We start from the raw sequence: 14,908 nt of genomic DNA, 5'->3' as shown, positions 1-14,908 counted from the left end.
CCGTCTATGGGCTTAGAGCAGGGATCAGCAAACTACTTCTGCAGAAGCTTAATAGTGAATATTTGGGGCTTGGCAGGACCTGTTGTCTCCATCACACTGTCCATACTACCATTGTAGCGGAAAGCAGTCACAGACAACACGTGAATGGGTGTGACTGTGTACCAATACAGCTTTCTTTCAGGACACTGAAATCTGAAATTGTGAATCTGTCATGCCATAAGATATTAAGCTTCTTTGACTTTTAAAAAATCATTTAAAAATAGAAATTTATAGCTGATGTGCCACACAAAAGCAGGTGGCAAGCCGGATTTGCCTTATGGGTCATGGTTTGCTGATCACTGGTTTGGAGGATGTTTAAAACTGTCTGTATTACTTTGAGATTTTATGAAATTTTATTCCATTAACATATAAATACTGACAAGTGATATGCACATATCCTCTGCTAGAATCATTATAATGGTATCACAAATGTATAATTACAATAATAGGAAAATGATACAGCTTAAATTCTACTTGTTATTCTGTAAAGTGTCCAAGGATTTTATTGATACCCTTTTGGCTCCAAATGATAAAGATGATGTATTAAGACAGTGGTTGGAACACTATGCCTTCTAAAGTCTATGATTAGTTGAGCCATAATCTTAACATAAAGGTACAAGATTCTTAAATTATTTTGAAATTATTTCATCATCTTTAGCAGGAATAAAATCATATATAATTTTCCATTATGCCTTTCGATTTACAGCCTTTAATAGAAATTTCACTGTATTTATAGAGCATAGAGATAGGTATTTACTGTCCATTTATATATGCCATAATTATCTGGTCATATGTTGACCACTTCTATTATTTCTATTTAATAATCCTCATATTATTTCTAACATATCTGCATGTGGCAAAGAGCCTTTCTTCTCAAGATTCCCAAAAACTGGTTCTCCGCCATTGATTGCCACAGCACTGACCCCCTTGGCCACAGTATTGTACATGCTACTTCAAAGTTCTTCACTGTATAGACACTCAGGTATTGACTATAACAGTTCTTTTTACATGATATTGATTTGTAATCGCCATCTCTTCTACTTTAAGTTAATGTTTCTAGAGTTAATAGGTTAAATTATATACATACACATACACAACTATGCCTTGGAGCATTTATGCTTTTAAAATTTAAAATGGAATAGTGGATTAGGATTTAAAGGTAAAGAGAATAACAGTAGGCAGAATTACAACCGGAAATAAATATCAGCATGGAAATAAAGAAGTTGAAAATATTTAATGTTGTAAAAATTAGTAATATAATGAAAAAATCTGGTACATTTGTCTCCTTTTTTTTTTTCTTTTTTACCTGCTACTGTTGACTTTTATACACTATGATTATGTGTCGCTAGAGCTTCTTGACCTCTAGATCCTTGATGGTCCTTAGTAATTGCATTGCTGACATCCTGACTGCCCTCTGCTGGAACAGAGGTAGTCTCCCTAGGGGACCAGGCCCTTCATCCACAACACCCTCAGTTTAACCACCCTTGGTAGCATCTGGCATCCTGCTAAATTAGAGCCTCTTAAGGCAAATTGATTTTCTTTCAAAGACCAACTTGACTCCGAAAAGTGATTCAGAGTCCTACTTCACTTGCTGCTGCAGAGAGAAATCTCAACCTTCATTTTCCTTTAACACGGGCCAGCGTGTTCCTGCCTCTGAGTTGTCTATGAGCTAATTCTACAGATGCTCAGTGAGGAATTAAACCTTTTGCTCTAAAAGTCATGGGCATGAAGCCCCTCTCCTTCCTCATGGTGAGTCATATATTGTGACAGTGCTCGATATGGTCCCTTTTTTGAAACAAGCTGCAAAAGTGCTTGTTCCAATTGTGCTTTTGTTTGAAGTTTTAATCTCACAGATTTGTGAGAATGGTTCTTTTCCCTTCACATTGATTATGTGTGGAAGCAAGTCACGGCCCTATGCTAGCGCTCAAATGACGCTGCTTTGCCCTAGAAATGTTTCCAACAGTTAAAAGTATTTATGAACATTGAGAAAACCAGGGCATGTGCTCTGATCACGTGGAATATTCATTTCACCAGAAGGTACATGTCAGTCACTACAAGAAGATCACATTTGAAATGACAACAGTGTTTCAGTAATGAAACCATAGCCTTTCAGAGACTTCATGAAGATACCACAGAACTGCCACATCCACACCTTGGAAACAGGCCAGGTGGGCACCCTAATCACTGCTGACAGTGGGACAAGGAGGGTGAGACTGATGAGTCCAAGTCAGTCAGCTCAGCTGTTAGATGAAGATATCCTTGAGTACAAAACCTTGCTGTGTTTCACAGGTGACTCTTGTACCATATCTGCCGGCTTATAAGCAGTAGTCGGTTAAGTGAAGGCTTTTTGTTTTGTGTAAATGCCTGAGCAGTGAAATGATCTCTGTATCGCTCTGAAGTCTGTGAGGCATGAGGAAGTACCATTTCTCCTTGTTTGACGGGAGTGGTTTTACCCTTGTATGCGCTCTCTGTGCCTCACACTGTGAATGGGTATAACCAGGCATCCCAACAGTGGCTCACCTGATGGCTGTTCCAGGAAGGGTAGAGATTTTTTTTTTCAAAGCACCTTCCAAACTTTCCAGGTTCTCAAATAGGAAAAGAAGGCAAAGAGACAAAGTGATTTGGGGATTATTTCCTGTTCTGTGGTAATAGCTTTTACTTAGTGTGGCATGCCCCCTAAAAATCCATCATGATGTCAGGAAACTGAATCTGCTCTGCAGTCATGGGAAATAAAACCTGCTAGCCTCCTCACTCCTGGCCTTCTTCAGGTCTGTGCGTGTCTGATGTGCAGGGTCTTAATCACAAGGATGCTGGTTTACAAGGGTCCCTCAGAGCCTTTCTTCAAACCCCTTCCATTTTTAGTATTGCCTCCCCCAGATAGATATTTGGCATGCCTTAATCAGCAGTTAGAACCCCTTCTCGATTTGTACTTTGTTGACTGAAGTTAGAGGTGGACTCATTTCAGAACAGGTTTTGTTCTTTAGTTTTACAATGCATTTGTAATTTGCAACTGTTTCTATGACCTAACATCACTGAGTTAGACCCCAAAGTCATGTCATTTGCTAAAGGAAAAAAGTAGAGACTTAATTACTGTCCGGAAGTTATTTTCTTCTTTAGTATAAGTTTCCCACTTTGAGTAGATATTGCTGTTAACTTTTGCCTCCTACCCTGTTTGCTTACCTTCCAAAATCAAAACACTTTTCCCAGAGAATTATTAGCCTATTGAATAGACTTCTGAATAATCTGTATCCTGCCTGTCTCCTGTTAATCCTCAGACATAATTCAGGTATTTGTCAACGACTCTCACACCTCTTCACCACATTCACTGTATCCATTTGTTGTCACCAGTATCTCCCTCCCCCAAATCTATATGGTAGTAACCTTGGACAAATTCACATTTATGAATGGCATGGACTTTTAGAGGATCAGATCAATAAATAGGATTTTTCACTTTTTTTTTTGGACTGTTGCATTCACTATTTTAAACAAGAAATCTCAAGTACATGGACAGCACTCACAGCAAGCCATAGGCAGAAAACTGATTACATGTTCTCGACCAAAGTTTAGAAGTCATTGTGTGACTTAGGGAGTCTAACAGGTCATCCTCAATCCGTGGTGTTCACAGGAGAGATGCCACGTTCAGAGGTTGGACATTCTTTCTTTGGTGCCATAGGGAGAAATGGAGTCTCTGTGTTTTCTGAAGAGTCTCAAAAGGCAGTGCCGTTTACAAGGATCACAAACACACATATCCTCCACCATCCACGATGGTCACGTCCAGGGCCACGTGAGGACCTCCGGTGTTGGAGGAGGTGCCTACCCCACCTTAGTTAGATGATCACTTTCTCCCCTTTGTACCATTTCTTGACAAGGTTTCCCATGGTCTTTACCCTTCCAGAGCCCAACTTTGCCTTGAATCCATTGTCTCTTAGATTAATAGTGTGCATTGTTTTTTATATGCAGAATGTTGGAGATTGTATGTCTGCCTCTGTATCTTCAGTCATGATTTATGCTTAACAGCTGAGAAGTCATCACAAATTGAGGGCTGTGATTTCAAGAGTCTTTTTGAACTCTAAGCTGAAGCCTTTACAATAAATTGGGAGTGTGGCAGGGAAGATGACTGTTTTTTTTTTTTGTTTTTTGTTTTTTTTTAATTCAAATCCTATTTATATACTATTAAATTTGAGGTACTATAGTTTATATAAAAGTTGAATATTTAGATGATATATTTCAGTATTAGGAATTTGTCTGAAGCCATTATTAACATAACAAATTAAATAATAAGTATGAAAATGATTGTCAGTAAATTATCATATTGAATTTTTTGTTTATTTTGTAGTGTCTTGTATTTATCTGCACTTTGTGTGTATATATATATATATATACACACACACATATATATACAAACATGTAAATAACTTCATGTTATTCCTTATCTGAATTGCCACAATTTCTTTAATGTATGTTTACACTGTATTTTAAATTACTTTAAAAATAAACTATGTTTAGCACATTTTAATTTAGTCTTTGTATTTGAAAACCCACCATGTTAGAGGGCAGCTGTCTTAGATTCATATAGAGAAAAATCAAAGTTTCAGGTACTGTGAATGGTCATTTTGGGTATGGCTGAATGGAAAAATCATAACGGAATTGATAACTTTTTCCTGATAATTGGATCCTTTCCTGAGCAACTGTAATGTTGGTACTTACTAGTAATGCAGGTACAGGATTTCCCTGGTGACACAGTGGATAAGAATCTGTCTGCCGATAGAGAGGACATAGGTTCAATCCCTGGTCCCGGAAGATTCCAGGTGACTCTGAGCAACTAAGCCTGTGCACTCTAGAGTGTGTGTTCCTCAACAAGAGAAGCCATCTCCATGAGAAGCCCACGAACCACAACAAGACTAGCCCCTGCTTGCTGCAAATAAAGAAAGCCCATGGACAGCAACAAAGACTCAGGGCAACCATAAATAAAAATAAATAAAAAATTTTAAAGTAATAATAATGCAGATGTCTGCAGGAAAAAGAAGCAAATAAATCATAAACAAATTATCCAAAAAAAAACAGGTATGTAGGCTTACCTGAAATAAAATAAATACATGAAAGTTCACAAGTGTACTCTGAAAGAAGAGCATGCGTGCTCAGTCATGTCCAACTCTTTGTGACCCTATGGACTGTAGCCCTCCAGGTTCCTCTGTCCATGAGATTCTCCAGGCAAGAGTACAGGAGTGGGTTGCCATGCCCTGCTCCAGGGGATCGTCTGACCCAGGGATGGAACTCATGTCTCCTGCAACTCCTGAATTGCAGGCAGATTCTTTAGCACTGAGCACCAGGAAGACGTATCAGCATACACATCATCCTCGTAGATGTTTATTAGTTCTGTGACCCTTTTGGTCATTGTTTAGCTTTCCAGGCAGTGCTAGTGGGAAAGAATCTGCCTGCTAATGCAGGGGAGGCAAGAGACAGGAGTTTGATCCCTGGGTTGATCCCCTGGAGTAGGAGCTATTATTGCCTGGGATGGAGGGGCCTGGCAGGCTACAGTCCTTGGGGCTACAAAGAGTCAGACAACTGAGCACGTGGTCACTCTGACATCTAGCTAGAAATTTTACTTTTCTCCCTCAAAAAAGAGAATCATGTGTTTAATTTTTGGTGCTAAGTGGATTATTAGATTGTAACAAATCACATTGCAAAAACTAAGCCTGATGGGTTGGTAACAGAGTCACTGGGCATACAACCTGATTTGTTTAAATTTCTTCCATGTCAAGAGGAGAAGCAATAAAGTCATGACAAAGATGTGTTGGAATAAAAAGATAATGTGAATAAATTCCCATATGATTAAGCAGAAAAGGACTGTAGGATAGGTATTAGAGATCATTGTGGATCAGCTACTGTTTGAGAGTGTTAGGTTAGAAGAAACTGACCTAGATGGAATCTCTTATAACTGATATTTTAGAAATAATTTTTTTAAAAGTATTTTATATATATATATATATGTATATATCCTAACAGGCAAATCTGGAATGCTTTAAACATCAAAATAAGTCGTGTAGCATTGGCTAATTGGATTATAACCCAAAGTGTAAAATGTCCATAACCACACTGATGCAAGGAAATGGCAATAAATTTCATTTATATAAATGAATGTAAAATAGAGAAGAGACAAATATTCTGTACAGAAGAATTTCAACTAACAATTGATATTTTATTATTTTTTCCTGTAGGGATTTGAGTTAAACCTTTCCCCACTTGAGGATGAGCTAGGCCTAATGACTAGCTTCTAAAAATAGAGTTCAGAAAAATTATTGTACCTTTACAGAGAAGGCTGACAGACAAGATCTTAACCAAGTGATAAAAATTATCATCATGGATATTGTGCAGTTGTCTTGTAACCTTTAAGATAATGTAATGGGAAGAGCATATCACCTCTGTGGTTTTCTTTCCCAAAACCCATAATTCCAGTCTAATCATCAGAAAAATGTCAGGCACATCCAGATGGGGAACGTTTTACAGGATGGTACTAGGTCAGTACGTCTCAAGATTGTCAAAGTCTTGAAAAATAAGGTAATACTGAGAAAGAGTCACAGATCAGAGGGAGACTTGGAAGACTAGACCCCTGGAGTGCATTCTAGAAAGGAAAGAAGATATAAGTGGAAAAAGTGATGATGTCCAAAGAAAATCCAAAGTTTAGTTAATAATGTAAAAAATGAAAACAGTACCAGAAAGTAGCCACAAGACAGCGACATGAACTGGGGGTACCTTACTTCCTTTGTGGAATTTAAGTTGCTTTTGTTCAAGACAAATACTTTTCTTGTTTCCCCCTTCTAAATTGGGATCTGTGTGTGGGACATGTTGCCTATTCATCACTGAATCCAGGCACTAGATCAGAGCTTGGTCTACAGTAGGGTCAGACCCTTTCATTAAATGAATGAATCTACTAATAAACATTTCTAGAGTGTAGAGAATCCACCTGTGTTGCTCTTGTGTCTTTGTCTCCTTGCCCAGGAGTAATGGGATTCATTCTTTAACATCTGCTAAATGCATGGTTCTACCCTGAAGTTATTTATATATTAATGGAGAAAACATACCCTTCCTCGTGATCATTATATAATGTTCTTAAGTATAGAGATTATACAAGACTTGATCTTCTTTGAAGGGAAAGGCTACCCACTCCAGTATTCTGGCCTGGAGAATTCCATGGACTATACATACAGTCCATGGGGTCACAAAGAGTCAGACACGACTGAGCAACTTTCACTTTCACATCCATACCTGACTACTGGAAAAACCATAGCTTTGACTAGACGGACCTTTGTTGGCAAAGTAATGTCTCTGTTCTTCTGATAGACCTGTAAATACTTGAATTAAGCTGGATGATTTGGCAGTGATGTGGAAGTGCTCGATTTTCTAAACCATTCCATACAAAATAACTCCAAAATTTGAAAACTAAGCTATGCTAAACTTAAAATTGAATTTCTTGAGCCAGAGAAGTTGAGTTCTTAAAACTGAAAAACACAGCAGTTCTTCGTATTTAAAAAAAAAGACAATGTAGATGAGAACATTTGAAGAGGTATCCCCTCTTCATATGGAACACCCTTGGGAACACAAGTTCCCAAAATACTAATTGAATACTTACTTACAAATGCTGTTTCTGGGTATTTCATGTCAATGAGCCAAGCATGGCATTCAGCAGGGCTCTGCTGGTTGATAGAAATAAGTTACCTGAAACTTTCTACCTTTCCAAATTACCAGGAGCTAGTCTACTAAAGAAGATTCCCTTGGTCAGCCTGGGCTAGAGAAAGGAAAATAATAACATATTTCCCAATACTCATTATGGATTTTGATATCACTGAGTCACGTATCTACAGACAAGCTTATTTTTCACAGATTGAGTGCATTGTATGTTGCCTTAGCAATTACAGTTCAAATGTCTCCCAAGCATTTTTGGAGCAACAAAAGCAGAAATATTTCTTCAATAATTCATGTTTGGAAGCCAGTATGTTAAACACGTGAGCCTAGCTACTAGTGGGTACATCTCCATGTGTTCCCACATCCAGGCCCACAGCCTTTGGCATCTAGAATCCTTGAGGCTTTTGAGAACAAGATTTAGAAATGAGTCAGAATCTCTCATATCACCAATTAGAAAACTGAGGGCCGTGTCAGTATGTTTTCAGTGGAATCCTGGAATCCTCTGCTGTGATCTGACTACTAATTTTTAGATGAGTGGGGAGGACAGTTTCTTATATGCTTTGACCTTTGAAAAGTCTTAACTTTATCTGGAAAGGATATCCTCTGATGAAGGGGATGTCTTCTCTGAGGGGTACACATGCAACGGGAAGGGAAAAGATAATATTCACTAGCATTGGCTATTATAAAAGGAAGAAAAACAATTATTTTTGGTGTTCAAGAATTTCTGAAAAGTAGATATAAAATATCTAGCCCAGTGCCTTGAACCTAATAGATATTACTGGATACTAATTATTATTAAATTAGGCATATGACGATTTTGCAACTTTCTGATGTAAATGGCAAAAGAACCAGTGAAACCTTAAATTGTAATAATAGACATTAAACAATGGCACCAAAAACATGGTACATAACCAGAAGCCCATACTGTCTCATGATCCTCTCATCCTTCCAACTAATAGACACAGACATTGGATGTCTTTTTTTTTTTTTTTTTTTTTTAAAGAAAACTGAGACTAAAATGTTATTTTCTCCAACTTCCCAAAGGTCAGATAGTTGATAGTGGTAGCCTGGACTCAAGCCCACGTGTCTGCTTTGAAATCCAGTACTCTTTACAATCACCGTGTTGTTGTTTAGTCACTAAGTCATGTCTGACTCTTTCTCGACTCCAGGGACTGTAGCCCGCCAGGTTCCTCTGTTGGTTTCCTCTTCCAGGAGATCGTCTTGACCCAGGGGTCCAACCCGGTCTCCTGTGCGTCTCCTGCATTTCAGGCAGATTCCATACAGCTGAAACACCAAGAACGACACTTAGTGGGGTGTGGTAAAAACTCACCGACCATTGCATTTGAAAGAGGTCTTTGGCAAACTCAACCTTACCCAGAAGAAAACTGAAGATGGTGAGAGGATTCAAGCCCTGTTCTCTGACAGTTGTTTTAGACCAGAGAATTGCTACTCCATGTGTAACCTTGAAACCATCCAAGAGCTGTTTAGAGATGTAGACCCTCAGGCTTTCTGAAGCAGCATCTGATTGTAATAAGATTTCGAGTGCTTTTGTATAAACACTACACTTGAAAAGCACTGATTTATTGAAAGTTTGATGAGGCTTTCAGGGAGATCCAAGAGCAAGAAAGAGAGCTTATGTCTTATTATTCTAAAGACCAAAGATAGGACCCTTTGGAAGAAGTCACAAAAATTGATGCAAAGCTTTTTTAAAAGTAGTTTTATCACTAACACTTCAAGGAATGAACTCAAAGCACAGCTTTCCTCATAGTGTTTAAGTGCATCCGGATGACTCACCATTTGTCAGGGCTTCACAAAGCAAACCAGAAAAATGAGAATTTAGACAAGTCTCAAAAGACAATCACTGAGCACCAGGACCTATGCCAATCTTTGGAGAGCCCGAGTAAATGAGACATTATTCTTCCCTTCAAGAGGACCGTGGTTTATTGGGATAATAGATAAATCAATGAAATGTCAAAATGTTGAGAAGATGGAGTGCTGTGTGCTGTGAGAGCACAGAGGAGAGGTGCTGTTCTGAATCCAGGAAATGTAGAGGTGATGACAAGGAATACACTAGTAGATTGTATGCAGAGAGAGACTGTGGGCGATTGTGCCTGGATGCAATCCAACCAAGTTTGGCCAACTGGAGAAGCTGAAGGCGGTAGGGCTCTGCAGGCAGGTGGGAATTCCCCTCACACGCAGAGGAAGGGCTCACAGTGAGGGGTGGGGAGAGGGAGGGATGAGAATGGGGAGTGGGGAAGGGCTGGGATGAGCTGCACTTCCTCTCTTTCTGTGTCTTCATCCTTTCAAATAACAAAGCATAGCACCAAGCAGTGTTCTAGTTGCTCACCATTTAAAAAAATAATAGATATGGTCTTTGTTCTCAAGTCCATAGCTCAATGAGGGAGACAGACATGAGTTAAAAACAATGGTACAAATGAAGAAAGTGTGATAGAGAAACACATGTGAAAGCTTTTACACATGAAGGGAAATGTCCTCAGTAGACCTTCAAGAATGGAACATGGGCGAGGAATCAAGGGAACAGAGACCCAGAGACTTCAAGGTGAGTGGGGGTGGGATGAGCTGGGAGATTGGGATTGACGTATATCCACATGTTCTGTTTTTTAGTCGCTCAGTAGTGTCCAACTCTTTGCGACCCCATGGACCGTAGGCCGCCAGGCTCCTCTGTCCATGGGATTTTCAAGGTAAGAATACTGGAGTGGGTTGCCATTTCCTTCAGGGGACCTTCCTGATCCAGGGATCAAACCTCCATCTTCTGCAATAGCAGGCAAATTCGATACCCCTGAGCCATCTGGGAGCCCCATATATGCACTACACTGTATACAATAGATGACTAACGATTGCCGACTGTACAGCCCAGGGAGTCCTGCTCAGTGTTCTGTGAGGACCAAATGGGAAGGGAATCCAAGGAAGAGGGGTATGTGTATATGTGTAGCTGATTCACTTTGCTGTAAAACAGAAATGAACATAACATTGTAAAGCAGCTGAGCACCACCACCAACAAAGAGTTGAGTGGGGTTTCTCCCATTCAAGATTAAAGGGAGATGGTGGGAGGACAGGAAAAGGTACAAACGAGCAGAGCTGATTTCATGAGGAGGGCCAATCTGGAGCGGCAGGAAGGCTTTAGGGAGAGGGATGTGATCAGATTAGCTTTACGGAGACCAGAATGCAGGGTGAGCTTGTGTTTGAGTGTCGAGCGTGTGTATCAGGCCCTGCAAGCTGAGGAGGCAATGTTAACTCAACCCCGAAAGACAAACAGGGTCAGTCCAAGGAAATGATTCATTTCAGAGGTCGAAGTGACATGACATGGCCATTGTTTGATGAGTAATTCAGGGGATTCAAATGTGGCTCAGATGTCTGTAGGGTACTGGGGAAGGAACAGCAATACCAGCAATGGGCAAAGCTATCAGTGCTGAAAGAAACAGCCAAAAACCCTGGGCACCGTGAGTGGTGGCAGTGGGTGACAGGCTCACCTGAGCCTTTCTGATGGACAGCCCTCCAGGCGCTGACTAGCGGCAATGCTGAAGAGACTGACTGCTTAGTGCAGCCCACAAAATCAGGGGCTTTAACTGGAATTTAAAGGATAGGATTCCTGGATTGCGGGGGTGGCGGGGGGTGGGGGGAGGCTGTGAACTCCCTAGGCTGTCAGTATATGCACTTTTTCTCTCTCAGCAAGAGGGTCCATAGTTATGATTAAACTCTCAAATTTCAGAATTAAGTTGATCTACCTTCTCCAGTATCAAGAATACCAAATGCTGCTGCATACATGGACGCTAACATTTGTGACCAGCGTGTCTGTCAGAACCAGGGATTGACCCTGAAGGTGGGAGTGGAGTTTGAGTGGGGACACCTTGACCCAAGGAATGAGGCTCTGTTGACTAAGCTCGAAAGCTCATGCCAGCCAAACGCTGCAGCTGCTTGATGAGGAAATGCTGGGACCACAGCACACATCGAGGGGGATGGCCCTAAAGGGGCCAGAGGCAGCTGCAGGGGGTTTAGACCCCAGCGTCAGCCTGTTACCTGGGGCCAAGTTATGACCTAGAAGCTGAGGAGGTGGCCTTTCTTCTGCTTTGGGGACTCATGAGATCCTTATACCAGAAGGAATTTTCTGGTCCTTGCAGAGCAGAGGGCCTTCACACTCTATCCCTGATGGTGGGCGTCTCGGGACTCCTGGGGCAGACCAGTCTTCCCTCTCCCCAGGGGGTGTTGAGTTGTGTGAAACACAAAACTCAGGGGTTGTAGAGTGAGTGAAACTGCTGAAGGTGGCAGAGGATTTTATTTTTCATTTTGTCATAGCAATGTTTATGAAGTTTGGCTTTGGTATTTTAGCCATTTTTCCCTAATATATGTTAAAAAGAGATATATAGTTATCAGGTCTTTTTAGGTGAGAAACATTGCCTTAAATAAACCAATACCTCTTATAATGGATGCTTTAAAAGAGTTGCTTTTCTTAGTGATAATAAAACTTGATTCATGGAAATAGTGGGGAATTGCTTAAGGACCATCTGGCCTCTACCTTCTGCCTGTTAAAATCGCAAGGGGCAGGGGAAAGGAGAGGCAGGAAGAATCAAAATTCCAAACTGTGCTTGGCGACTGTAGTAATAGTCTTCCAGAAGTGGCAGATGGTCTTCACTGCCCATGTCCTCTCCACCCTTCCAGAGTTGGAGCAGGTCACTCTCCTCCTGAATCTAGGCTGGCTGTGACGAGTAGAACGTGGTACAAGTGCTGCGCCAGTTCTGGGCCAGCTTGGGGACGCTAGCCCCTCACTGCGCTGTGAAGAAGCTGAGACTAATACAAGCAGTTATTTGAAGCCACAGAAATAGGATGTAAGGAGTAGCATTGTCGCGTGCTCCAGCCCTGAAGCCAGCTCTGTGTGGCCCAGACAAGTCCTGTGAACACAACAACACACTTGTTCAAGTTCTGACACATAAAAGCAGAACAAATAATGAATTCTTTTAAGTCACCAAATTTTGGCACAGTCTATGTAGCATGGAAACAATAATTATGGGACCATATAGATCATTGACTGAAGAAGGCAATGGCAACCCACTCCAGTACTCTTGCCTGGAAAATCCCATGGACGGAGGATCCTCGTAGGCTACAGTCCATGGGGTCGCAAAGGGTCGGACACGACTGAGCAACTTCGCTTTCACTTTCATAGATCACTGAAACAATAATTATGGAACCATGTAGATCATTGAACCAATAATTATAGGACCATGTAGATCATTGAAACAATACTTATGGGACCAAAGCACTGGGAATCCTGAGTTCCTGGGCTTTGTAGCTGAGTATGGTGAACACCGTCAGTTCCTAGCACCCTCAAAGTCCTCCTTTCTCTCACAGTAATAGGAACCCCATTTTTTTAGCTTGTGAAATGGTAGCTCAAAAGAAAATTATATTTTCCAGCCTCCTTTGGTGTTATGAGTGGCTGTGCGATTAAGTTCCAACAAAGCAGTAAGAGAATAAATAATTACATCTTCCTTCTTGGCTCTTAAAGACAGGAGACAATCTCTTCTTCACTCTGTCCCTGCATCCTGCTTCTTGAAAGATGAGTGCTTTTGTGCCACCCAGGGAGTGTGGCTGGAGCAACAAGATAAAAGTCAGAGTCGCCTCATGACTTCATGGAGCAGAACCGCCACCCTCCTAGACCACCTGCTTGTTACCTGAAAGAGAAACTTCTTTCTTTCAAAGCCTCTGTTGCATTTGTATGCTAACAAATACATTCATTTTCTGCTCACCTACAGACCTTGGAAGCAGTGATACCAGGAAGAGGAACACAGGGCAATAAACCCAGGGGCTTCGCTAGTAGCTTTCCAGGAGGTCAAAGGGCAGCCAAGGGAATAACTGGAAGTAGGCATGATTGGCTCAGAGAAGGCAATGGCACCCCACTCCAGTACTCTTGCCTGGAAAATCCCATGGATGGAGGAGCCTGGTAGGCTGCAGTCCATGGGGTCGCTAAGAGTCGGACACGACAGAGTGACTTCACTTTCACTTTTCACTTTCATGCATTGGAGAAGGAAATGGCAACCCACTCCAGTGTTCTTGCTTGGAGAATCTCAGGGACAGAGGTGCCTGGTGGGCTTCCATCTATGGGGTTGCACAGAGTCGGACACGACTGAAGCGACTTAGCAGCAGCAGCAGCAGCAGGCATGACTGGCTACTTAGCTTGGGGAGTTAGTTACTAGAACCTGTAATCCTCATAGGTAAACAAAAGCCATGTCCTCCAGCTGAGTATATATAGCTTCTGTGCGTGCATGCTAAGTCACTTCAGCTGTGTCCAACTCTTTGCTACCCATTGGACTGTAGCCCAGCATGATCCTCTGTCCAAGGGATTCTCCAGGAAGGAATACTGGAGTGTGTTTCTATGCCCTCTCCTGGGGATCTTCCTGATCCAGGGATTGAACCCTTGTCTCTTGGGTCTCCTGCGTTGGCAAGCGGGTTCTGAATCAGGTGACCTGAATCACGTTTTCATCACAGAGTATACCATCTGGGTTGTATCTCTCTGTTAGCTATTTGTGAGTCACTAGACTGTGAGCCCACGGAGAAGGTAATGGCACCCCACTCCAGTACCCTTGCCTGGAAAATCCCATGGATGGAGAAGCCTGGTAGGCTCCAGTCCATGGGGTCGCAAAGAGTCGGACACGACTGAGCGACTTCACTTTCACTTTTCACTTTCGTGCAATGGAGAAGGAAATGGCAACCCACTCCAGTATTCTTGCCTGGAGAATCCCAGGGACAGAGGAGCCTAGTGGGCTGCCGTCTATGGGGTCACACAGAGTCGGACATGACTGAAACGACTTAGCAGCAGCAGCAGCAGACTGTGAGCCCCAGGAAACCACGTTCTCTGAGTCCAGGGAAGGAGCACTGTGTAAGTGGCCTACCTAAATCTGATCTTCCTCCATGCTTATGGAACTTAAATTTCCTTTAAGGAGACAGTGGGCTTCCCTGGTAGCTCAGCTGGTAAAGAATCTGCCTGCAATGCAGGAAACCTTGGTTCAATTCATGGCTTGAGAAGATCCCCTGGAGAAGGGATCGGCTACCCACTCCAGTATTCTTGGGCTTCCCTGGTGGCTCAGATGGTAAAGAATCTGCCTGCAATGCAGGACACTTGGGGTCGATCCCTGGGTTAGGAAGATCCCCTGAAGGAGGGCATGGCAACCCACTC

The sequence above is a fragment of the Bison bison genome, unplaced genomic scaffold, assembly GCF_000754665.1.
Source record: "Bison bison bison isolate TAMUID 2011002044 unplaced genomic scaffold, Bison_UMD1.0 scf7180017864262, whole genome shotgun sequence".
Taxonomy (NCBI): Eukaryota; Metazoa; Chordata; class Mammalia; order Artiodactyla; family Bovidae; genus Bison; species Bison bison.
This window is presented reverse-complemented; position numbering follows the sequence as displayed.